At 45.3% G+C, this 23672-nt stretch overlaps 1 protein-coding gene across 4 annotated transcripts in view; it reads left to right on the top strand.

Annotated features, from left to right (window-relative positions):
* Positions 1 to 3729: 3729 nt before the first annotated feature.
* The window catches only part of LOC139264555 (contactin-associated protein-like 2), a 2534539-nt gene continuing 2514596 nt past the window's right edge, over positions 3730 to 23672 (top strand). Inside the window, exon 1 of one of the 4 annotated variants that reach the window (XM_070881196.1) lies at positions 3730 to 3806. The gene's annotated coding sequence lies outside the window, so the exon portion shown is untranslated. The remainder of the gene's footprint in view (positions 3807 to 23672) is intronic. The other 3 variants (XM_070881199.1, XM_070881197.1, XM_070881195.1) reach the window with 3 other exon arrangements.

Genomic DNA, 23672 nt, shown 5'->3' with positions numbered 1-23672 from the left:
ATCAGGTGATTGTGGAGAAGGTTGGTGTTGTTGTTGGTGATGCTCATGTGCCTGGTGATGTTCGTGATTGTGACTGTGACAAAGACAAGCTATTCCTCCTCATCCTTCTTGACTTGTCTGCAGCTTTTGACACAGTTGAGCACTCTATCCTTCACCAATGCCTCTCCACTGTCATCCAGCTGGGTGGGACTGCACTTGCCTGGTTTCATTCTTACCTATCTAATTGTAGCCAGAGAATCACCTGCAATGGCTTCTCTTCCCACCCCTGCATAATTATCTCGAATGTCCCCTAAGGATCTATTCTTGGTCCACTCCTATTTCTCCATCTACATGTTGCCCCTTGGCGACATCATCCAAAAACACAGCGTCAGTTTCCACATGTACGCTGATGACACTCAGCTCTACCTCAATACCACTCCTCTCGACCCATCCATGGTTTCTAAATTGTCTGACTGCTTGGCTGACATCCAGTTCTGGATGAGCAGAAATTTTCTCCAATTGAATATTGGGAAGACCGAAGCCATTGTTTTCGGTCCCCGCCACTAACTCTCTTCCCTCGCCACTGACCCCATTCATCTTCCCAACTTCTGTCTGAGGCTGAACCAGACTGTTCACGACCTTGATGTCATATTTGACTCTGAAATGAGCTTTCGACCACATATCCGCAGCATAATTAAAACACCTATTTCCACCTTCGTAATATCGCCCGTCTAAGCCCTTGCCTCAGCGCATCCGCTGCTGAAGCCCTCATCCATGCCCTTGTTACCTCTAGACTTGACTATTCCAATGCACTCCTGGCTGGTCTCCCACATTCTACCCTATGTAAACTAGTGGTGATCCAAAACTCGGCTGCCCATGTCCTAACTCGCACCAAGTGCCACTCACCATCACCCCTGTGCTCGCTGACCTACATTGGCTTCCGGTTAAGCAACGCCTCAATTTAAAAACTCATCCTTATTTTCAAATACCTCCATGACCTCACCCCTCTCTATCTGTGTAATCTCCTCCAGCCCCACAGCCCCTAAGATGTCTGCGCTCATCTAATTCTGCCTTCTTGAGCATCCCTGATTATAATTGCTCAACCATTGGTGGCCGTGCCTTCTGTTGCCTAGGTCCCACGCTCTGGAATTCCCTGTTTAAATCTCTCTGACCCTCGACCTCTCTTTCCTCCTTCAAGACGATTCTTAAAACCAACCTCTTTGACCAAGTTTTTGGTCACCTGTTCTAATTTCTACTTATGCAGCTAGGTGTCAAATTTTTATCTCATAACGTGAAGTGCCTTGGGACGTTTCACTATTCTAAAGGCACTATATAAATACAAGTTGTTATTGTTGTTGGGGCAGATCGTGGTAGGATTCTGAGGATCAAGATGACATTTTTTCAAGGGCACTAATGCTGCTGGAATAGATGGCAGCTGAAGTTGAGATGACAGAAGCGATCTGTCTATGGTGAGAGAGGTTGATCCAAGGAGGTGATGAGAGTTTAATCCTAACACTTTCAAACTTCCTAAAGAGAAAAATGCATTCCAATTCCTGAAGACTCCAGCTTTTTACATTGGAAAGTGAACAGCTGCGAAATAGTAGCTTTTAATACCACTTTTGCAGCTGTCACCTATTCCAAGTAATGGAGGGTTGTTGAAAACCCAACCTACTGAACATGACGTGATCCCTGAGCGACGATAACCTCTGGACAAATTTGGAAACATGGTTAGTAGGTGGTAAAATGCTGTTCAACTACCTTTGAACATCCTCTTAACTATTTCAGTTGGCTCACCTGTCGCTTAGTGCCAGGTCTGTAAAGCGCAAGCAGACCCAGCACTTGAGAAACTTACATGGAGTTGGATTCAGAGTGGGATACTAGCCTCCTGTTGATCTTTTAGATCTTGACAGCGGACCCGCCTCTGAACCCACCCTCTGAGGGCTGGCAAAATCCAACCCAGGGGATGGGGTTTTCAAATATGTAAAAATCACTCACCAAATTACAATTGTGCTGAAGTTTTTATTCATCCACTTTCAGAGAAAGTGACTAGGATTTTCTGTGCACATTAATGGAGAACACCATTCTGGAGGGAAATACATTTTATGTAAAGTAGTCCAGCTTCTTTCACCACAAATAGTATGAAAAATGCATAGCTTATAAAAGGAGATATTCCCACTTACTGGTAGCCAGAATATCTCCAGCAATGGCTTCCCTTCCCATCTCCGCACCATCACCTCGAAGTACCACAAAAATTCATCCTTAACCTCCTCCTATACACCACTTCTCTTGACACTTCGACTATCTTTGTGCAGTCAGACTGCATGTTTGTCATCCAGTATTGGATGAGCTGCAATTTCCTTCAGCTAAACATTAGGAAGAAGGAATCCATCCCCTTTGACCCCTGCCACAGACTCTGTATCATTAACGTTGATCCTCATCCCTGGCCAGTGCCTCATGTTGAACCTCAGCTTCCAACCCCATATCTTATTTATCAACTTACTTTTGCTTAAACATATTGCCTGCTTTTGCCATTACCTCAGCCTATCTGCTAAGACCTTTGCTGATCCATGCCTTTGTCACCTCCAAACTCATTGGGCTCAACATTGGCCAGCTGTTGCTCCATTTTTTTTGAGCAACTTGATTTTTCTGGAGTATCTTAAAAATTCCCATTTTGCACATTCAATTTGTGCCAGTATAAGTGAGTTAGCTAGGAATTTTTTTGGTTTAGTTTTTTTTCAAAATGGGGCATTACCAGAAACCTATGCCCGTTTTGGCCATTTAAGCCACTTTGGACAGCTAATAGTTACTCCAAACTAACTTAGGCCAGCATATGTGGCCACTTGTGGCTGCACAGAAAACCCTTGCGGAGAGTTAAGAAATCAGCGCAGGTAGGTGCAACGGAGACCATTTGGCCAGAGATAGGGGTGGGAAGGGAAGCGGGGAGGACCTTACTAAGCACTAAACAAAACACAAGTAGTAAGCATTCAAGAAGACATAAAAACATTCAAGAAGAAATAAAAAATAAAACTAAGTCCTACCTTCATATCAAAACTCGGCCCGGGAAGTCAGCAGGCCGGCCGGTGCAACAGAAATAAGTAAGTCCTACCCTACCTTCATTTTCAGCCTGGGAACATTACAGATATCTTTAAACACTGACAGCAGCCAGTGATACTCAATCAAACCAAATGAAGATCCAGAATGGAGATTGCTTCTGAATGAATCCTCCCAGCGATGCAACAAGTCCAGATTCCAGTCCCAGGGAGCCCTATCTCAGCCCCAGCTCCAATCCCTTCCCAAAGAATCCTCTCTGTCTGATCCCATTCCTGATTCTACTCAGCTTATCTAAAGCTAGCTTTAGGATGTCTTGCCTGGCACTTTTTGTTTAAAGAAGTGAGGAATGTTGACAAAGTCTTTATTTGAAACACTTTAGTGGCATTGTTTTTCATACCTGACTCAACCTTCTGTTATGAAGAAAGCACCCGGTTTCACAACCCTCACACTTATAAACATTGGGATCAGCCTCAGTGTGTTCCACAGCGGGCCCAGCCGGTGCGTGAGACCACTTGGCCAAGAATAGGAGCGGCGAGCATCGGGTCCCTCCCACACAAGTTGCAGGACGCACTGGGGGCAAGGAGCTACTGCGCATGCGCGCACACTCCAATACACATGTGGAGAGAAGCCGGCACTATTTCTCACGCAGGGCCCTAGCTCCGCACCCCAATCAACTGACCACGCCACGCCAAGCTCCGGGAGAGGCAACACAGCAGCCAGAATCGGGGGACATTTTTTCGGCGCCCTTTTCATCCCACAAAAGCGGTGCAACTCCGGTGAGCGTGGCAAAAGTCTGCAGAGGCCAATTTTGAGCCCAATGATTCCAATGTTTACCTGGTCGGCTTGCAGTCCTCCAACCTCTGTAAAATTTAGTTCATTTAGAACTATACTGGCCATATCGTATCCCACACAAAGTGCTGCTCACCTATCACTGATTTACATTGGGTCTTGGTCTTCTGACATGCCACATTTAGAATTCTCATCCTTCTGTTTAAATCATAGACTCGAATCATCGAATCATAGAAATTTACAGCACGGAAGGAGGCCATTTCCGCCCATCATGTCCACACCAGCCTACAAAGAGCTATGCAGCCTAATCCCACTTTCCAGCTCTTGGTCCATAGTCTTGTAGGTTACGGCACCTCAAGTGCAAACCTAAGTACTTTTTAAATCTGGTGAAGGTTTCTTCCTCTACCACCCTTTCAGGCAGTGAGTTCCAGACCCCCACCACTCTCTGGTGAAAAAATTTCCTGTTAACTCCTCTTTAAATCTAGCAATCAGTTTAAATCTATGCCCTCTGCTTATTGACCCCTCTACTAAGGGAAATAGGTCCTTCCTATCCACTTTATCTAGGCCCCTCATAATTTTATACATCCCAATAAGGTCTCCCCTCAGCCTCCTCTGTTCCAAAGAAAACAAACCCAGCCTATCGAATCGTTCCTCATGGCTAAGATTCTCCGCTCCCGGCAACATCCTTGTAAATCTCCTCTGTACCCTCTCTAGTGCAATCACATCTTTCCTGTAATGTGGTGACCAGAACTGCAGGCAGTACTCTAGCTGTGGCCTAACTAGTGTTTTATACCATTCAAGCTTAACTTCCTTGCTCTTGTACTCAATGCCTTTGCTAATAAAGACAAGTTATGCCTTCTTAACCACCTTATCTACCTAGCCTGCTACCTTCAGGGATCTGTGGACCTGCACTCCAAGGTTCCTTTGTTCCTCTACACTTCTCAATGTCCTACCATTTAATGTGTATTCCCTTGCCTTGTTCGCCCTCCCCAAATGCATTACCTCACACTTCTCTGGATTGAATTCCATTTGCCACTTTATTGCCCATCTGACCAGTTCATTGATATCTTCCTGCAGTCTGCAGCTTTCTTCTTCATTATCAACCACACAGCCAATTTTAGTATAATTTGCAAACTTCTTAATCGTACCCCTACATTTAAATCTAAATCATTGATATATACCATAAAAAGCAAGGGACCTAGTACTGAGCCCTGTGGAATCCCACTGGAAACAGCCTTCCAGTTACAAAAACACCCATCAACCATTACCTGTTGCTTCCTGCCTCTGAGCCAATTTTGCATCCAACTTCCCTCTTTGCCCTGGATCCAATGGGCTTTTACTTTCATGACCAGTCTGCCATGTGAGACCTTACCAAAAGCCTTGCTAAAATCCATATACATTATATCAAAACCACTACCCTCATCGACCCTCCTTGTTAACTCCTCAAAAAATTCAATTAAGTTAGTCAGACACAACCTTCCCTTAACAAATCCGTGCTGACTGTCCTTGATTAATCCGTGTCTTTCTAAATGAAGATTTATCCTGTCCCTCAGAATTTTTTCCAATAATTTTCCCACCACCGAGGTTAGGCTGACTGGCCTGTAATTACTTGGTCTATCCCTTTCTCCCTTTTTAAACAAAGGTACAACATTCGCAGTCCTCCAGTCCTCCGGCACCACACCTGTAGCCAGAGAGGATTGGAAAATTATGGTCAGAGTCTCTGCTATTTGCTCCTTTGCTTCTCTTAACAGCCTGGGATACATTTCATTTGGGCCTGGGGATTTATCCACTTTCAAAGGTGCTAAGCCCCTTAATGCGTCCTCTCTCACTATGTTTATTCTAATATTTCACACTGATTGTATCGCCCCTCTCTTTTGTGAATACAGACGCAAAGTATTCATCAAGAACCATACCCACATTTTCCGTCTCCACACACACATTACCTTTATGATCTCTAATAGGCCCTACTCTTTCTTTAGTTATCCTCTTGCTCTCAATGTATTTATAAAACATCTTTGGGTTTTCCTTGATTTTACATCAACTTTTTTTCATGCTCTCTTTGCTTTTCTAATTTCCTTTTTAATTTCACCCTGTCCTTTCTATACTCCTCTAGACTTTCTGCAGTATTAAGCCCTCGGTATCTGTCATAAGCCTCTCTTTTTTTTCTTTATCCTACTCTGTATGTCCCTTGACATCCAGGGGGCTCTAGATTTGTTAGTCCCACCCTTTTTAAGGGAACATATTTGCCCTGAACCCTCAGGATCTCCTCCTTGAATGCCTCCCACTGCTCTGACACTGACAGGATCCTTGCATGGCCTTTCTATCTCTGTAACCTGCTCAAGCATTGCAACTCCCCCAAACTCTCTATTCCACTAATGTTCCTTTCCTTACTCCTTTGTGAAGCACCTTGGAGCAATTAACGATTTAATGACTCCATATAAATTCAGGTTGTAATTATTGTTTTGTTCCAATCCAAAAGCTTTTCATGGTGACAATACTCATGTCAGATATCTCAACTAGAAAATTTGTAATTGCTTCTAGCCAACTGCCATGGAAATAAACAGGGATTGACATATTTTCCCATGCTGAATGTTGGTATGGAACTGAACAGTTAAGTACTGGTCAAGGCGGTTCTTTTTTGCTGTATTCCAGTGGCTGATCCAGGACTGGGAAGGATGCCAGTCACCTCCCACTAATGGCATTTTTTCAGAATATATCTTTGAAGGTGATCTTTGTATCCAGGAAACCTGATATGGTTTCTACAGGGCTCTTTGTGATTGGAAGAAATGGTAGTATTTTTTCTCAGGGAAGAAATGTACTAAATATTTAACATTCTTTGTGGAGGAAGAATTTACATTGGAAAACTGGCCCCATATTAAAGGAGCAGCTTTCAAGTTGGCATCTTCACCAACATTCATCATGGCGATGTCAATGAATTGACAGTGTTCTCATGATTGACACGTTTTCCAATTATAGTTCTGCTTATTTTCCAATGGAGAAATATATATTCGATGAAAATATCTATTTAATAGTAACAAATGTACGTGTTGAGTACTTTTATAAGATGCATCAAATAAGAAGCCAGACAGGACAAAGAAAATATTTTATTCCTCTATGTAATTAGCTCAGCTTCTCAGGCAGTCAGGAATTGCCTATATATAGTGATTTATTGATAAAATAAAGATTGCCAGACATGGTAAGTGATATAATATACCCAGTACATTTATGAAAAGCACAACTTGTGTCATTGGCTCATTCAGGGTAACCTTGAATAAGTATATGCAGAAATTTCTTGACAGATAACTTATGGCTATTTTTTCTGTTCAGAAAAATTATTGTTTCTTTGCAGCTGAAGACCCACTAATGCAATCGAAACTCACGGTTTAGAAACATTGTTGTCTTTTACCCATTTGGTTTCCTGTGCAGCCTAATATGGAGTGCAAACTTGCTTTTTTTTTGGAGACACAACCCACTTACTTAAATCCAGTGAGCTCAAGTGCAGATTGGCAACAGGCAAGGCTTAGAGACTGCTGGGGTGGAGTCAAGCAAAACCACTTAGCTTTACAGGAAAGGTAAATGTCCCACTGCTTGTTGAACGAGGACCATCATACTCGTTAAGGCATTGGCATACAGAGTCATCTTGAACCAAATGAGAAGAATCTAGGCCAATTTGACAGGTCTACTCTCCAGATACCATTAGTGAACCAGGCTGGCTAGTCAATCATCAACAGTGACCTTGAGTACTGTGAGCCTGACTGGTTAGGCATCACATTACTGAGATTGCCATGGAGGCTGAGTTAGTTCATCATCAGGTATTTCATCTTTCTGTCAACTCAATCCCAGAGACTACAGGCTAGAAATTTGTCTTTTGGTAATAATGGTATTTTTCTGTCATTTTTCGCCAAAAATACCGCTAATCACACCGCCATTTTTTAAAGGCCTAAGTTTCATTAAAAAATGCGCCCAGTTGTAAAAATCGGCGTTGCACGATGATTCGTGACAGAAACCATGATCCTTGCCAACTTTAGTCCGAGGCCGATTACTGCTGCGAGTTAGGCTGAGGGAGGAGGGGAAACACATTTTTAAAAATTGCAAAAAACAAAAAATTAAAAAAAATCACAAAACATTCACAAGACACTGAACTATTGAATCGCTGAAAAAGAATTAAAAAAATAAAAACTTTAACTTACTTTTTTTGCAGGTCTTCATATCTACCGTTGCACTTGGGGCTGCAACGCAGCTTTTTCTCGGGCTTTTTTTTGCCTAGAATACGGGTGCACCAAAGGACAAAACTAGGGCGATAGCCATATTTCCAGTCTTGCACGCCGACGGCCTGCTTTTCAGTGGTATTTCAAAACCGCTGGCGCAAGACTTCGGCGGAACTAGCTGATCACTGTTTTTCCACCAAAATCGCAAAATATCGCCAACAAAATGGACACAAGGTTGGTGAATTTCCAGCCCTTTGTTTACCACTCCCTGCCCCCACCATCCTTGCCCAATGAGGATAGTCATTATCAACAACTTCTCAAACAATTTGATCAAGATACAAATATGGATAAAGCTGCATTGGAAACCAATGCATTGAGCACATTAACAAATCCATAACACTAAATACTCAATGCATGAACATATCAATAACTATATTAAATATAGTACATCATAAAATGAAAATAAAAATGATTTTACTCCCGTATTTTCCATAAAAACTAATAACAGAATTGATTTGGACCTTGTTAGATCTCATTCAATGGTTAATTGACCCTGAAAATGATACATAGTTAAATCGAGCTCAAGTTATCCACAATTGATCCCACTGAATAGGAACTATTAAAATCAGATCATTACCTTACTTTCTGCAGTTGCAAACTCTCATGTAATTAACTCTATCAAATCACCTTTTTAGATTCTAACGTTGAGTGAAAACAATTCTGCATTAAAAATATTAATTGTAACCTCTCCCCATTTGTGCTGCTCAGAGGTAGCTTACACATATGGCTATATATCTATATAGTTTGATCTGTGTATAGTTGCTGATAATGTAATCAGATTACCATTATACTCAAACAAGAGAAAATGAATAAGAACTGAGTCAAGGCTTTCACCATAGTACCTGCCTCTGCTCTGCTGATTGGTGGATGTTATTCGCAAATTATATTTGGAATATATCGAAGTTGATGGTAAACATCATCTTGAACCACTTGCTATTGAGCAAACTGTAATCCAGGACGAGTTTCTATGATGTACATATTGGCCCCAAGTTTCCACACGATAAAAAACGGGCACCCCTCCGAGCTGGGCGCCCGTTTTTCGCGCCGAAAACGGCGCCGGAAAAAAACGCGCGATTCTGGAGCGCCCTGCAGCTCCATGTCTGCTTGGCGCGGCGCCCAGGGGGGCGGAGCCTACCACTCGCGCCGATTTTGTAAGTGGGAGGGGGCGGGTACCATTTAAATTAGTTTTTTTTCCTGCCGGCAACCCTGCGCGTGCGCGTTGGAGCGTTCGCGCATGCGCAGTGTGAAGGAAACATTGGCACTCGGCCATTTTTGTAGTTCTTTGTAGCTGTTTAATTTTTGAACATTTTTTAATAAAAGCACATTGCCATCAGCACATCAGCACTGAGGCTTCTTGCAGCAGTGAGAAGGCTGCAGGAAGCCTCAGAAAGTTGGGGAATGGCTGCTGAACTTGTGAGGCTTCCTGCAGCCTTCTCACTATCTCCTCCCCCCCCCCGCCGACCGTCTGGAACGGCTTCCCCACCCCCCGCTGCGTTCGGTCGGTCGGTCGGGCCCGCACTCCCTCCCCCCCTCTGCCCGCCGTCGGGAACGGCTGCCTCCTCCCCCCCCCCCCCCCCCCCCCCCCCCGCGGGAACGAACGGCTTCCTCCTCCCACCCCCGCGGGAATGAACGGCTTCCTTCTCCCCTCCCCCCCCCGCGGGAACGGCTGCCTCAACTTGTGAGGCTTCCTGCAGCATTCTCCCTGGCTGAAGCACTTTCACACAGGTAGGAAGATGGTTTATTTAATCTTTTCTTTGCTTATAAATTTTTATTCAGGTTGGATTTATTTGTATAATATTTGTATAAGTATAAATAATGATTTATTGTAGAATTTAATGACTTCCCTTCCCCCCCCTCCCCCCACCACGTTCTGGACGCCTAATTTGTAACCTGCGCCTGATTTTTTAATGTGTAGACAAGGTTTTTTCAGTTCTACAAAAATCTTCACTTGCTCCATTCTAAGTTAGTTTGGAGTACGTTTTCACTGTGGAAACTTTGAAATCAGGCGTCAGTGGCCGGACACGCCCCCTTTTGAAGAAAAAATTCTGTTCCAAAGTGAAACTGTTCTAATTGACTAGAACTACAGAAAAAAAAATGTGGAGAATTGCGATTTCTAAGATAGTCCGTTCTCCACCAGTTGCTCCTAAAAATCAGGCGCAAATCATGTGGAAACTTGGGCCCAATATGTCTCTAATTTGAGTTGGCAATGTCATCAACCAGAATATAAGAATATGTATCCTGCGTTCTCGGGAAGTATGGAGTAAACCCAAAATTCTCAAGCTTATTTCAGACCACACGTTATGTTAAATGCAGCATGTCAGCTTTTCAACTTGTAACTAATTGTCGATTCTAAAATATTACACTTAATTCCTGCATAGGATCTTCATAACTGTATACTTTGTCACCCTTTTGTTATGAGCTCCTATGCAGAATGTCTGAGAGGTGGTTTGTGCCCTGCCTACACATCTGCTGGCACTTGCACACATGCATTTACAGAAAGATAAAATTAACTTGTTTTGGCAGACATATTGATGGTAGTTCATCTTTCCAAAGGAAGCTGCATCAGCAGACTCCAAGGGTGTCACTAACATATACGAACGTCTAACATGCTGAATGTTATCTTCAGAAGCACCCCAGTCACAGGATCTCACATTTTAGGTGGTACTGTATGAGCGAATGTACGCCAGAGTGATCCAGAGCCTGTGTTACCTGATTGACTCTGCCCACTAAGATGCAAGGCACTGGCACACATAACAGGCAAGGAGCAGTGGGATTTGTTTTCTCAGTGAGTCAAAAGAGAAGCAAATGTGGAGCTGCACTAACTGCCCCAAGGACATTTGTGGTTATCATGCAGCAGACGGCTGGCTAATCATCAGCTAGGCTTGAAACTTGGCTGCACCCCATTGCAGGTGTGCTGCAATACTTCCCTATGGGCATAGTTTTTTGGAATGGCACAAAGATCAACCCTCCTTTCAAGCACTTTGAACAGCACCACCTTGATTTCAGCAACCATCAAATTTGGAGATGGATAATGGGCCCTTCTGGCAGTTGACTGCAGATTCATGTCTGCATCTAGAGTTCCCTTACCCGCAACTTGTTACGTCTGTGCTCTTTCGGGTTTGACAGAGGTTGGTAATAGGTTGCGATGTTTTTTGAAGCTTGCCAAAAGATTTTAAAATTTTTTGGCGGGGGCAGGGGCGGGGGGACAATTCTTGTTGAATACTTTAGGCTCTAAAGAGCCTTCGAGGTGGCCAAGATGGGGTCTTAAGTTGCAATTCCGGTTTAGCCCATGTTTAGCGCAGAGCGCCATCTTGGTAAAGGAGTTGAAGCTCGCATTAGGAACAGCCGTCCGGAGGATTGTTAAGGGGTGGATTGACAATTAAATTGCCTGCAAGCACTCTTTAAGGAAGCTGCAGGCATTTTGGTGGATAACGCTTCATTTAGTGACCTCTCCTCACAGCGATCAGCTGAACAAGATTAAACAAGTACACAGAATATTTTGAGCACGACTTAAATCCATTCTCAACTTTCAGCGTTCACTTGCTGATTGAAATCGACCAACTCACTGGCGGAGAAATCCCAGTCGGCTACTTCCTGCAATCGGGCAAAAAACTTTAAAAAAATGCGCACTTACCTTCTCCTGCTGCACCCACGCGAGTTCCTGGTCCTGAGGCCTCCTCTGACTGCACGTCGCAGTGCATATATGTCAGGATGTGCGCAGGGCTGGAGCTGCAGTCACATGGCTCTGGGCAGCCAGTCAGATAAAGTATGTTCTCATTTATAATAATGGGTACACGGTAAGTTGGAGTTCCCATTATTATGAATGAGAAACAGCCCCCTAAACACACAAAACCAATATTAAAAAAATAGAAAAAATACACCACATATTTTTATTCATTTAAATTAAAGTTATTTATGTATTTAAAAAATATATATTTTTCCGATTTTTAAAAAAGTTTTTAAAATTATGGTTTAAAATAAACTTACCATAGATTAAACAAGTACTCAGAGTATTTCAAGCGCTACAATAAAATGTGTTTTTATAATTATATTTTAAAATGTTTTTAGGTATTTTAAAACTTATGCCTGTAAAAGTAGGCTATGCTTTTATCCAGCGCAAGAGTTTTGAGGACATTTGCTAGGCAAGATATGGGTAAATCCCACAATCTTTCCCTTGCAAATGTCCTCGCTCCCAAGAGACAAAAGTTCTGTCAAGCTCCAGCTTGACAGATCAAAAAAGCCGGTTTTCAGCGCATGCGCATTGTGCGCTGAAAACCAGCATTTCCGATGCCTTCCCGGGTCCGTACACACTCAGTACGAACCCGGGAGGCCGGAATTTCTGCCCCACTGTGTTTAAAGAGGACTTTTGAGACACATTGGGAGACTTTCTGGGACACCTTGTAAAGATTTCACCAACACTGAATCAACATTTTTCCAGGATATTCTCTCAGGACTTCACCTAAAAAGATTGAGTGCTGTGCTACTCCACCTTAGTGGAGACTTTATAGGAATCACAAGGAGAAAGGGAGTGCTTGGTCATGGACATCTTACTAGGGGTCCCTCTGGCTCTGCAAGAGAGCTGAGGAGGAGGAGATGAGGGCGGGCAGAGCACTACCAACTGCTGCGGGAGAGGGACAGGAAGGCAAGGAGTGCTCTCAGCAGAAGGTCCTATCCCCAGGATAGTTAGAGAGCTTTACATCTACACTCATGTGACCCAAGACCATGCATGAGGAGGCTGCGCTTTATCTAGGAGGTCATTACAGAGATCTGTGGCCTCATGGAATGAAGACTCGATGTCTCAGCACAGCCAGGACTGCATTGCCTGTAGCAGTCAATGTAATTTTTATGCTCCTGGAGCCTTCCAGGCTGCCGCAGGTGACAAAAGTCACATCTCACAATCCTCTGTGCACTTCTGCATAATGGATGTCTCTGCAGCTCTGTACACTGTGAGGAATGACTGTATATCATTCCCTATTGCCAGAGAAGACGAGAGGCTGAGAGTTCTCAGATTCAACAGGATTGCGGGATTCACCATGGTCCAGGGAACGATTGAGTGTACACATGTGGCCATGCAAGCCCCTCATTTAAACTTGAGGTGTTCAGGAACAGGAAGGGATTCCATTCCCTCAGTGTACAGTTTGTCTGCAACCACCACCGATGCATCATGCAGGTGAATGACTGGTATCCAGGAAGCTGCCACGATGCATTTATAATGAAATAATCATCTGTCCCACAGATCTTTGAGCCCCAGTGCAATGTCCAAGACTGGCTACTTGGTGACAATGGGAAACCCTCTGTTGCCATGGCTCATGACTTGCTTCCACTCCTGAAGTGAGGTCTTTGGTGGCTGAACAGTCCAATACAAGAACCACAGACCCTGTCACAGGTGGGACAGATAGTCATTGAAGGAAGGAGTGGATGGGACTGGTTTGCCTTAAGGAGGGATATACTTGCATTGGAGCCAGTTCAGAGGAGGTTCACCTGATTGATTCCTAAAATGAAGGTGTTGTCTTATGAAGAAAGGTTGAGCAGGTTGGGCCTATATTCATTGGAGCTTAGAAGAATGAGAGGTGATCTTATTGAACCATATAAATTCTGAGGGGAGTTGACTGGGTAGATGCCGAGAGGATGTTTCCACTCGTAGGTGAATATAGAACTCGGGGGCATAGTTTCAGAATAAGGGTTCGCCCATTTAAAACGGAAGTAAGGAGGAATTTCTTCTCTCAGAGGGTCATGAATCTTTGGAATTGGTCATTAAATGTATTTAAGGTGGAGAGAGACAGATTTTTAAACTGTAAGGAAGTCAAGGGATATTGGGAGCAGGCAGGGAAGTGAAGTTGAGCCCATGATCAGATCAGCTATGATCTTATTGAAAGGTAGAGCAGGCTCGAGGGGCCAAATGGCCTACTCCTGCTCCTATTTCTTATAAGCTGAGGAGTCACAAGAAGAGGTATATGAGGAGGAGGAAGAGGAGAAGGGGAGGAAGATGAGAAGGGGAGGAAGATGAGGAGGAGGAGGAGGAAGAGGAGGATCACCAGGGTGAACACCAGAGGCTTCCAGGTGCTGGGAGGGACGCTCACAACCACTTAATTGAAAAGCGCTTTTAAGATGTCCTCTACCATTAGATCCAGGGCACTATTGCCACATGATGTACCTTCCATGACTTACAATGCATCAGGCAGTCCATCATCTGCACTCAATCCTTTCAATCACTTCCCCATGAAGATCACAAAAAAGACCACTGATTCCATATCATCACTCTTTATCTACATTAAAAACAAACAAGGGAAACATTACAACAACCAACAGCATTTACAAATATTAAACTATTCACCCTGGTGCTTACCTTTAGTGCTTCTACGAAGTGCAATCCCAATGGCAGTAGCACGCGAGGTGAATCGCTGCTGCGAATCTGAAGAGGGCAGTTCAGATGTCCTCCTGGGATGCCCGCAAGAGGCCGTAATGACCTCACCTCAGACTGAACCATCTCAGCATAGGCTTCAGCAGTCTGGGCTGCCTGGCTGACAGGCAACAACAGGGGCATTGATGGACTGGCAGGGTGGAAGCAGGAATGCTGCCATCTGGTGAGAAACCAGTAGGTTCCTGCCCCATGATTCCTACGCCACTACCTCAGGGTCTCTTATCAGCCCCCCACCCCCCACCCCCCCATTGATCGGGTGGAAGACAGATCCTCTGGGCATCGGTGCCACTCTGAAAGCCCCTTTCAACTGAGGAGCCCAGAGCCACCATAGCAGCTGCCTGAGCTTCCATTGCAGCAGTTTGCAGTTCCATGCAAGCTGCAATAACTGCAGCGGAAATTGTGACCTCAGTCATCAGACACTGCTTGATGTCGGGCTCCACAGGTCACTGGATGGAATTGGGCAGCCTCTTTACACTGAAGAGGACGGGTTTCAGGCTGTGCTATGGACTAAGGTGGAGGCGGACGTCACCATCCCCCTAGCCGTAAGCTTTCAGGCAGGCTCTCCATTGCACCAGGCATTTGGTTTGTCGCATCCATCAGCCTTCTTCTGAAGCTTGGCCCTGCGAGGTCCTCATCTAACTCCCCTACAGTAGAGCGATTATGCAACCATTTTCCACCCAAGAAAGATGCCCTCTGCTTCGCCTCTGGCCACGGCATCTCCCACTCCCCTCCTGATCACAGCCAGCACTGCCTTCTCAAGTGGAGTGATCTCATGCAGACATGGTTGCCCTCCCCCTGTCATGTCCAGCTGCCTCATGTTACGTGCTATATTTTGCTTGAAGAGAAAGAGTGATGATTGTGAATGAATATATCGATAGGTGTGCATGTGTGTGTGATGCATCACATGGTTGAAGAGCTGTAAGATGTGTCTGAGGTGTGAGTAGTGCCTGTGAATGATGCAATAGTGTGGGGTGTGTGAATGTCAGTGTATAATTAAATGGTGGATGAGGTGTGTTGAGGTTGTGATGCTGGTAGTGATGCAGTTATTGAGAAGTGTTTTTGTGTGATGGGATCTTACCTTGACCACTCGTGTCAAGTCATTAAATTTCTTGTGGCATTGGAGCCATGTCTCCTCCCACATGCGTCACATCATCTGCCTCTGTGGCCTCCTCCCCCCCACCCTGAGGGTAGAGGACATCCCTCCTCCTCTCTACCTCCTCCACCAGGACCTCCAGTGCTGCATCAAACAACCTCTCTCTCGGTCCTTGAGACATCGTTCCACTTGCAGCCAGTGGACCCCACACCTTCAGTGGAATTGGATGAGTGCAGGCTTCATATACAGCTCCAGTGTCTAATCAGCGCTTGAGTACTAAAGTGGTCGATGATCAGCCATGATCTTATTGAATGGTGGAACAGGCTCGATAGGCCGTGTGGCCTATTCCAGCTCCTAAGTCTTATGTTCTTATGTTCTAAATGTGCAGTTGTCGGTTTTAGCGCCTGCAAGCACATTCAAATCATGATAATTATCAATTAGCCCGAAAGTTGCATGCAAAATCCAGACTTTCAAACTAGCGTTTCTTAGCACTGCACCTATTTAGCACCTGTTTTCATCTTTTGGTCAAAGTAACCCCTTTGATCTCTTATCGTGATATATTCTTTAATCCTGTTAAATTTGATTTCCATGCAGTCTTGCTCGCCCACCACCAGTGTATTCCCCAGACTTGTCTGTGCACCTAGTGCTGTGAATAATTATATAAATCAGCTTACACCAGAGAACTGAGTGCATTCCAACTTCATCTTTCAGGTTGGATTTTCACTAGTTTTTGACCATTTGGAACTGACCTACATCTGTCGACAAAAATCAGACCCAATACCTCCAGGCCTGACTTTTTGGATTTGATTGTACAGCTGAGGAATGTTGCACAATAATTCCATTAATGATCTTGACAAGTCATCGTGCAAGAAGATGGACTTTCTGATAATTTTTCACTAATATTCATCAATCCATTTTTGGAGGATTGTGAATCCTCATGAGCACTAAACAGACAATATAGTAATACGTTCTCACTTTTTCCCGACATTACATCCCTTTTTACTCACACCTATTATTCACTAAACTTTTTACATATGGAAAAATACAGCCCTGTGTTTCTAATTTTGACAGTGAGGGTACATATATTTGGAGAATAGAAAAAGGTCAAAATGTTTTAAAAATCCAAATAAGGTAACTTGCAATATTATTTCTATTAAAAGTAGCAGTTGTTCAAGAAATATATCTCAGTAAAATAATGTTTATATTATAGCCTAGTGGTTACGTTCCTGGACTAGTCGCCCAGATGTTGAAAGTTTAAATCCCGCCATGGCAAGTTGTGACATTGATTTTGATAAATTTGGCCATTTCTGGTTCAGCACCAGAATGTGGAAGAAAAAGAAAGCTGCTGGATTGATGTAAAAACCCAACTGGTTTACTTATATCCTTCAGGGAAGGAATCTGCTACCCCTACCAAATCTGACTGACTATGTGTCTCGAGTAGCATATTACGTGGTTGATTCTTAATACTCTCAGGGCAACTTGAAATGGGCAATAAATGCTGCTCGCACATCCCAAGAACAAGTAACAAATAAAGTAAGCTGTAACTCTCAAAAATAATGTACAGTGAAATTTTTGTTGATTCTTATTTTTTTTCGCCTTCATGTCATTCTATACTGGAAATCTTTCCCTTGACAAGTCTCTGAACAAAGCTAGTTAAAGCAAAATATATTGTTCCTGCCGAATTGCCTGCAAACGTGTTGGTGAGCCTTCTCTTTAAACCTTGTGCTGACGGTGCTAGAGAATGAAAGGACAGTGCTTTATGTCCAAGCCAAATGATGTGTAACTTGGAGAGGAACTTGAAAATAATGATGCTCTCATGAACTTGCTGCTCTTGTCTTTCTTGGTGCTCAACGTCATGGGGCTAGAAGCTGTTGTCAGAGTAACCTTAACAAGTCGATGCAGTCATCCTATAGATCGTATGGACTTCAGTCACACTGTGTCTCATTCCAAGAGTTAGCTTCCCAGTTTGATGGTGATGGAGAAGTAAGGGATATGTCGGGCCAAGAGTTTACTTAGGAACAGTAATAGGCCATTCAGCCCCTCAAGCTTGTTTTACCATTCAATTAGATAATGGTTGATCTGTGCCTCAATTCCATTTACCCACCTTTGATTGCTATATCTTAATACCATTATCTAATACAAATCTGTTCATCTCAGACGTGAAGTTTTCAATTGACCGAGCATCCACAGCCTTTTGGAGGAGAATTCAAGATTTCCTCTACGCTTTGTGTGAAAAAGTACTTCCTAATTTTATGGATGCATCTATTTGTACTGCCAAAATGGCTGCCTTGTCTACGGGAATGACTGGGACCAGTCTGCAACAATGCAGCCGAACTACCCGGACTGTACTCTGTCCATACAAGATCTATCCTACCAACGAGGCCCAGTGTGGTTCAAGAACAGCACTGCTAAAATCTGTACTCTGACCATGCAGAATGTGAAGGCCCAAACATTCGTCAGGAGTGCTTATTTGGGAAATGGGATTTATTGCTTCACCGCCACCGAAAAGACATACCATTACGGAACACAAATTTGCCCCATACCCGAACCAAGCTTCTGCACTCACCCATTAATACCCATGAGAATTGGGAATGAGGAAGTTATTAATATCGAAAGAAGAGGACAAGTTAATATCACGGTACAGGAAACCTTGAAAGCCTAGTTGGAAACTTACTTCGCCCAAAGTGACATCAACATCCAGTTACAAAAGAAACACTTAATGGGAATCAGACATAAATTAGATTTGGTTGACAGAATTTACAAAAAAATGGACATAAATACCAGAGACATTGAAGCCAAAATTAGCCGAGAGGTGGGACGAGATTTGGAATTGGGAAGAGAATGTGAATATTCACCCCAGATCAGAATTTTCTCTCATCTTACGGTCATCTTGATAGCAGTACTTTTTCTAACATTGATAATAATGGTAGCATATGTGAGGAAGTTGGTACATAGTTTGGAGTTACAGCTAGGATGTGTACAAGTAGGAACAGCGTTACAAAATAGACTAAAGGGACCCCGTATCGAAGCTGAACCTCTACTGTGATCAAATCATATACATATATATATGATTGATCAAAGGGAGGAATGTGGAAATATCAGAAAGGTTTAAGAAGTTCGTTCAGACCTGAGGTCTAAAAAGCTAACAAGCTCTCTTGCACAAAAAAAAAGCAGGCTTTAACCTCAGGGTCAATGAGATAAAGGTTGAGGTATAGTTATAACCATCAGGGAAAGTCACAAAACAATAAAGCCAAATGCCAATTAACAAAGCTCCAGCAATTGCTAATGACCGAACAAAAGGTCAGGCTAAAAATAACAAATTGAAGACCAACGGATAGGAGGGAGTCACCCATCATCACAGGGCCAGCTGTGGCCACAGCAGGGGGGTGATAAGAAAGATTCCAGAGATCAAATTAATGGTTGCACATGGGAAGGGAGACTTTCAACTCGGTGATAACTTTTGTAGGCAGAGACAAGTTGAGATTACAGCAGAATGTCTCTGTATCTTGTAGAAACAAGGAGGCAATTAGTAGCACCCTATGGTGTCCCTGCACCGTACTACAAACTCACACGAGGCATGTACTGCAGACACAGTCACTACGTGACCTTAATCTTTATTCCCATCACCAAGGAGTGCTGACCCTGGGTGGGACCTCCCCTTTTATACCTGGAAACCCAGGTGAGGAGTGTCTCCCACAAGTTCACCCCCTGTGGTCAGGGTGTGCATTTTTAGGGTATAAGTACAGTGTACAGGAGTTGCATGAAGGTTACAGTTACATGAAGATTACATTGCATGATGGTTACACACATGACATCACCTCCCCCCTTATGTCTTTTTATGTCAAAGGTTAAGCCTTTCAGGTGGTCGACGCTCTCTCGTGGAGCGCCGCAGTTGTGGCTCTGGTGACTGAACCTCGGTATGCGCCTCTGTCACCTGAGGTGATTCCGGCCTGTCCGGGCTGGCCGCAGGGACTGTGCATGCTGTAGATTGTCCTCGTGGCTCGTCCACTGGCAGTGGTGTGGGTGACATCTCATGCTCTTCTTCAGGTTCCTCCGTGTCTATGCTGAACTTTTTCTTTACTTGGTCCAAGTATTTGCAGCATATCTGCCCATTGTTTAGTCTGACCACGATGATCCGATTCCCTTCTTTGCTAATTACTGTGCCCTCAAGCCACTTGGGTCCCAAAGCATGGTTAAGAACAAATACCGGGTCATCCATTTCTATACAACTCCCCCTTGAGTTTTGATCATGGAACTCGGTTTGGGACTGGCTCTTGTCCTCAACAATGTCTGCCAGGGCTGGGTGAATGAGGGACAGCCGCGTTTTAAGCATGTGTTTCACGAGGAGTTCCGCTGGCGGGACTCCCGTGAGCGAGTGCGGGCAGGACCTGTAGGCCAGCAGGAGGCGCGATAGGCGGTACTGAAGGGAGGGTCCTTGGATGCGTAGCATGCCCGGTTTTATGCCTTGCACCGCACGTTCCGCCTGGCTATTGGAAGCCGGCTTGAACGGCGCTATCCGGACGTGTTTGATACCATTGCCCGACATAAACTCCTGGAATTCATGGCTGGTGAAACACGGGCCATTGTCCCTGACCAGGATGTCCGGCAAGCTGTTGGTTGCGAAAACCGTACGCAGCCTCTCCACGGTGATGGATGTCGTGCACAAGTTTAATATGATGCACTCGATCCATTTCGAGTATGCTTCGACAACGATCAGAAACATTTTCCCCATGAACGGGCCCACATAGTCTATGTGAATACGTGACCATGGCCTGGTGGGCCAGGGCCACAGGCTGAGTGGGGCCTCCCTGGGGGCATTGCCCAGCTGGGCACACGTCGTGCACCTGCGAACCCAGTGTTCCAGATCTGAGTCAATCCCCGGCCACCATACATGTGACTGGGCAATGGCCTTCATTAACACGATGCCAGGGTGCTTATTGTGGAGTTCCCTGATGAACGCTTCCCTTCCTTTCTGGGGCATGACTACCCGGCTGCCCCATAGCAGGCAGTCGGCTTGGATGGAGAGCTCATCCATCCGTTTCTGAAACGGTCTGACCTCCTCGGGGCACGCCCCGTGTGCGGGGGCCCAATCCCCAGTCAGAACACATTTCTTTATCATGGATAGGAGGGGGTCTCCGTTGGTCCAGAGTTTGATCTGGCGGGCTGTGATGGGGAAAGCCTCAATGGCCATGACCATCTCAGCGCTTTGCTCCGACGCCCCCTCAGTGGTGGCCAATGGGAGCCTGCTGAGCGCGTCAGCGCAATTTTCGGTGCCTGGCCGGTGCCGTATGGTGTAATCGTATGCAGCCAGCGTGAGAGCCCATCGCTGTATGCGAGCTGACGCATTGGCATTGACAGGGACGTTAACGGCTTGTGGTCCGTTTCTAGCTCGAACCGTTTACCGAAAAGGTACTGGTGCATCTTTTTCACACCGTAAACACAAGTGAGTGCTTCTTTTTCGATCATGCCGTATCCACACTCTGCCTGGGAGAGTGACCTGGAGGCATAAGCCATCGGTTGGAGTCGGCCGTCATCATTACTCTGCTGCAACACACACCCAACCCCGTAGGATGATGCATCGCATGTTAAAACCAGTTTTTTACAGGGGTCATACAAAGTCAACAGCTTGTTAGAACACAGCAGGTTCCTCGCCTTATTGAAAGCCCGTTCTTGACAGTCCCCCCAAAGCTATTCACAACCTTCATACAGGAGCATGTGTAACCGCTCCAACAATGTGCTTAAGTTCGGCAGAAATTTCCCGAAATAGTTCAAAAGTCCCAGGAATGATCGCAACTCCGACAAGTTGCCGGGCCTGGGCGCCCGGCGCATCGCCTCCGTTTTTGATTCAGTGGGCCTGATACCATCTGCGGCAACCCTCCTGCCCAAAAACTCGACCTCTGGGGCCAAAAACACACACTTGGCCTTTGTCAGCTGCAAGTCTACCCGGTCCAGTCGGTGTAGCACCTCCTCCAGGTTGTGGAGGTGTTCCTCGGTGTCTCGACCCATTATAAGGATGTCGTCTTGGAATACGATTGTTCCAGGAATGGATTTGAGCAAGCTTTCCATGTTTCTCTGAAAGATAGCTGCCGTCGAACGAATACCAAACGGACACCTGTTGTAGATAAATAATCCCTTGTGCGTCGTGATGGTGGTCAGAAGCTTGGATTCTTCAGCCAGTTCCTGAGTCATGTAGGCTGAAGTGAGGTCCAGCTTCGTGAACAGTTTGCCACCTGCCAGCATGGCAAAACGGTCCTCCGCTCTCGGGAGCAGGTATTGGTCCTGCAGCGACACTCGGTTGATGGTGGCTTTGTAGTCGCCACAAATCCTGACAAGCCATCTGCTTTAAGGACAGGAACGATGGAACTTGCCCAGTCGCTGAATTCAATGGCCGAGATTATGCCCCCTCTGAGCAGCCTGTTCAATTCACTTTCAATTTTCTCATGCAGCACATACGGCACCACTCTGGCTTTGTGGTGCATTGGTCTGGCGTCCGGAGTGATGCGTATCACTACTTTGGTGCCCTTGAACCTTTCTGACACTGGGTTGAAACAGTGACCCGAATTTTTGTAGGACTTGTGAGCATGAACTTCGCTCCACAGATGAAATGGGGTGCACATCCCTCCATTTCCAATTCATCTCGGCTAGCCAACTCCTCCCCAAGAACGGGGGGCCATTTCCCGGGACAATCCAGAGTGGCAGTCGGTTCTGTGATCCATTATGTGTTACCACCAAGTTTGCACTGCCTAGCACTGGGATGATCTCTTTGGTATACGTCCGTAGCTGTGTGTCAATGTGTTCCAGTTTGGGCCTGCTAGCTCTGTGTGGCCATAGTCTCTCAAATTGTTGGGCGCTCATAAGTGACTGGCTAGCTCCCATATCAAGCTCCATGCGCACCGCGATGTCATTCAATAAAACTTTAATCATCATGGATGGTGTTTTAGTGTATGAGCTGTGGACATCAGCCACATGAACCCGCTGAACTTCAGCATCCATGGCTTTTCCCCAGGCATCATCCTGCATTGCAGACCCCTCGCCTGGTTCCTCTGTCTTGCAGATTAGCCTCGCTACAGCTTTTTTGCACATCCTGGCCAAGTGTCCACTGACGTTACAAATCCTACAGGTATATTGCTGAAACCTGCAGCTTTTCGCAGTATGTCTACCCCTGCACTTCCAGCATGAGCTGAGATTGTTGTTAACAAAGGGACTGTTACTAGGCATTCCTCTCTGATTGCCCATTTGATTGTTTCTAGGCACTCTGATGGTGGGTGTTAATGGTCCCATTATGGGACGCATTGTTCCTCGTGATGGCGTGAATTGCCAATCCCTTTTCCATTGTCCCTGTTGCGGGCCCACCCTAGAGTTTGTTGCTGTCTGGGCAGTTTCAAAATGCCCTTGCCTGCCTGCGGGGTCCTGAGCTGCGTTCTCCATGTTAACTCCCTGGTCCATCGCCACGTTGAGACCAGGGCTGCACACGTAAATTAGCTTGGTCTCCTCTTCCCCTGCTATGAAGGTCTGAGCTATCAACGCCGCCCCTTCTAAAGTCAAGTCCTTGGTCTCTATGAGCTTCCTGAAAATCCTGGCATGATTAATACCTTCAATGAAGAAATCCATTAACATCTCCCCCCTGCAGGTGTCTGTGAACTTACAGAGACTGGCCAAGCGCCGCAGGTCCGCAACGAAGTCCGAGATGTTTTGTCCCTCCCGACGCCGGTGTATGTAGAACCGATGCTGGGCCATGTGTACGCTACTCGTCGGCTTGCGATGATCACTGATCAGCTGGCTGAGCTCTTCAAAGGACTTGTCCGCTGGCTTTTGGGATGCGAGCAGGTATTTCATCAACGCAGACGTCTGTGGTCCGCAGCTGGTCAGTAGATGCGCCCTCTGCTTGTCAGCCGCTGCCACTCCCAGCTAGTCCTTTGTGACAAAGCTCTGCTGGAGTCTCTCCATGAAGTCTTCCCAGTCCTCACCCACACAGTAACGTTCTTCTGTGCAACCAGTGACCATCCTCGTGGTTCGGTGATTCCCATTTCTCGTCGCCAAATGTGGTGTCCCTGCACCTTGCTACTGAATC

This window comes from Pristiophorus japonicus, chromosome 5, assembly GCF_044704955.1.
Source record: "Pristiophorus japonicus isolate sPriJap1 chromosome 5, sPriJap1.hap1, whole genome shotgun sequence".
Taxonomy (NCBI): Eukaryota; Metazoa; Chordata; class Chondrichthyes; family Pristiophoridae; genus Pristiophorus; species Pristiophorus japonicus.
The sequence above is the reverse complement of the archived record's forward strand: the minus strand, read 5'-3'. Positions and strand labels throughout refer to the sequence as shown.